This window comes from Centruroides sculpturatus, unplaced genomic scaffold (genome assembly GCF_000671375.1).
Source record: "Centruroides sculpturatus isolate CEXI.00-Female unplaced genomic scaffold, Cexi_2.0 scaffold1012, whole genome shotgun sequence".
Classification (NCBI taxonomy): domain Eukaryota; kingdom Metazoa; phylum Arthropoda; class Arachnida; order Scorpiones; family Buthidae; genus Centruroides; species Centruroides sculpturatus.
In genome coordinates, this window is record NW_019385155.1 from 28189 (window position 1) to 32008 (window position 3820).

A 3820-nucleotide genomic window follows, 5' to 3' on the forward strand; every position below is an offset into this window, starting at 1 on the left:
TTGAAGATATCGTGACATCCTCATGAATAAATCGCATGTTGCCTAATAACTTATTAACTGTGGAAGTGATATCTTAACTAATATTCTTAATTTTGATTCATATAACCTTACAATAGGCCTATACAAAAAAATTTATAATTTAAAGCGCTTAAGTTGCCATTTAAACCATTGATTTGCCATACTTAATGTTGGATTTCATAATTTAACGTTAACGATATTGAAGCACTTCTTCTTTATCTTCTACAGAATTAGATTATAAAATGTTTTTGCTAATTTAATTCGTTAGCATTTAGCAAAAGTGAATATAAAATTCTTTTATTGGCCACCTTCACCTTCAGGAAATTGGATAAAAGGGAGAAAAAAAGGGGGAAACTACTTAAAAGCATCGTGAGAAGAATATGATATATTTCAATCTTAATGAGCAGTAAACATGTGTAATCGTTTCTCGTAGTGCTTGAACACGACTGACAGGAAGCTGTGATGGATCACACCACAAAAGGCCTTGTTAATAACAAGGCTACGTTGTCAATCTTCTTAGGATTTCAAAACGTGAGGAGGATACCAACATCTTTTATTCTATTCAAACTAGTTTTGACATTTTCTTCCATATCTTTTCGTGCTTCCTTCTTAATAATAATAATAAGAAGAAGAAGAAAAAGGAAGATAATTTACTTTAGAAAATACAGTAAAACCTGTGTAAACCGGAATCGTACTGTACCCAATATTTTCTGTGATTTCTGTGTTAAACAGGTTTCTTGTTAATGTAGAAAATCCAATTTTTCCGTTTAGACAAGGTTTCCGTTTTATTGAGGTTCCGTTTTGGACAGGTTTTACTTTATATAATGTGGAAATTTAACGTTTTCACTTTATAAAAATTATTTTTAAAAATAATTAAACCATTTAAAACTTATAAATTATGGTTTAAGTTGTGTTTATGTATTAAAATCAGTTTAAATAAATAAAGTCATCATCAATCATCATTTTTCTAAATTTATATATATATATTTTTTTTTATTAAAGAATAATTACACTTTATAAAAGAATAAACGTTTATAATGTGTAAAATCCGCTTTATTCAAGGTTAAAAAATGTATAGAATTTAATAAATTTGATTAACATTTTAACCAATTTCTTAAATATTTAAGTGTATAACAACTTAATACAGTAAAAACCTGTGTTTCTAGAATTTTTTCTGTTTAGGTAGGTTTCCGTTTTAGACAGGTTTATATTTATAAAATATATATATATATCTTTTTAAAAGTGTATAAAACATAAATTTACTTTTTTTCAAGGTTAAAAGATGTAGCTTTGATATATTTGATGGGCAAAGTATTGTTGTTAGTGTTGAGTCATTCGGTTTTCTTAACTCGATTCATCTGGCAAAAAAAAAGGAAAAGAAACAGAAAAAAAGGGGAAATAAAAGGGGGGATTATAGTGATAAGTAACCAACTGTATATAAATAGATATCTTGGTTTTTCTTTTCTATTTAGAACATCTACAATTTCGGTTTTTGGCAGGAGGCGGAGTTGTTAACTTTACGCTTGATGCATGAGGAAAACGATCGAAGAAAAATCTTCCGAAAATGTCCTCCTTAAATCACTTAACATACTTCATTAATATCCTTAACACAATTTTCACATCACGGTTTTTTTAAGATAACATTTTGTTACCATTTCACCGAGTAAATAAATTATTCTTGATATATATACAACCTTACTATTATTAGAATTTTAAAGAGAACGGATGGAAAAATACTTTAAAAAATTATTTAATAAATATATAAATAAACATCCCCTTTAACTACAACTTGAATTTTTTCTTTTTATTCTTAACTTGATATTAAACCAAAGAATTCTGAGTTTAATCTTTGTTTATTGAGGCACATTACACAAGATGGACGTATCAATGATAATGCTTAAATCTGAATTTATCTATTCTCTTACACTTAGAGACCAAGACGAAGGACAAATCATACAGATAACATCACGTTGTTTAATATCGAAAAGGTTTTATGTCAAACAACATCTCTTGATGTGGTTAAAGGGAAGTGAAACCCAATTTCTTCAACACTGTGATGTGCCTATCACTTCCAATGATTTACTGTAAAAACCAGTGTCCTGATAATAACTAAGTATAAATGCTGAGTAGATTGAACTGATCTACAGCAAAAAACCTGTCTAAAACGGAACCTGAATGAATAGAAACCTGTCAAAAGCGGAAAAATATTATGTACTGTGTTGAACAGGTATTTTGTTTTTTTAACGTAGAACATTAAGTAAAGATAATAAATTATATTATTAGATATAAATTAAACATTTTAATTAAAAATTAATAATAAAGTTGACATAATTAAAATTGTAAATAATTAATAAATTTTCATAAATTATAAAGGAAAAAGTCAAACAAAAATTAAATATTTTCTCAGTTAATGAAGTTCATTTATACAAATATTTATTATGAAAATGAAGCTAAAATTAAGAAAATTAATGTAAAGAAAATGAAGAAAATTTTTTTGTAAAATTTAATATTAAAATTCTTTAAAAATAAATTAATTAATCAGCATTCCTATTTAATTGAATTTGTTAATTTACATTAAAATTACATTAATGATTTAAATCTATGATTAATTAATACATTTACATCGAAATTTCCTCAGGATTGAAGCACATTTAATTAAGAATCTATGAAAAACATAGTAGGGTGATCAGGGCCTCTTAGAGGTTAAGAAAGGCCCAGGCCATGGCCGTTCGCAGAGGGGGATAAACGAAGATTCCTCCCCTAGGATAGAGTAAAAAACAGTGATTGAGATACGTAACCTTGCACCCTCGACCTTGCTTTGTCTATCTTAAAAAACTCCCCAAAAATTAAATAATTAAATAAAAATTTATCGATGTAATTATTTGTCTTCGAGTTCTCCCCCTCTAACAGCCCAGGCCATTATTATTATTCTTTTGAAGACCCATTACATTTGATGTGACCATAAATATGAGACTGTTCCGTTTTAGACAGGTTTTATCGTATATTTTCCTACTTTCTCCACTCAAAATACTATTATTTAGCAATTAATACACACGTAAATGTAAATGATACTAAGCTATAATTTACTCGATAGGTTTACATAATGGAAAATTTCTTAGAATCGAAGTAAATTTGTTCAAGATTCTACTAAAAAGATAAAGAAATGACGATAAAGTTTCAGAGTTCATTACTTCGAAAGTAGAGAACGTTTGCTGACGACGCTGTATTTAGCAACGAAGGAAGTTCGGGTTAAATTTTCTCCCCCAAAAAAACATTATATATATATATGTATACATATATATAACTTACAGCTTAAAACTAAGTGTTTAGATACGGTTCTACTCTTACTGAATACTTTCCGATAATTTTTCAATTTTTTTTAACGTCCTGTTGAAATGAAAACTATATCAATCTGTAAATGTTCTTTATTTGGATCCGGGTGAAGAAAACTTCTTGTGTCTTCATCAATGAAACTTGATAACTATAGAAACATCATTAGATAAATCTTGATAAGCTCCAGATAATTTAACTTTAATGATTCTATGATTAATAATACATTTAAATTATTTATGATTACTTTACAGTCGTGTTGATAGATCCTAGTAGTGGGGTTATGTGTTTGTGCGGGGACTTTTCTTGTCTTATTTGTAGTAAGGTTTTCTACTTTTTCTTTTGTTTAGAATGAAAGGTTTTTCCTCTATATTAGGGTTTTTCCTCCTACGTTGGGGGAGGAGGTTTCCTCTTATGTAGTATTAATTTTTATATTAATAATACATATAATCCAATTTTTCCGTTTAGACAA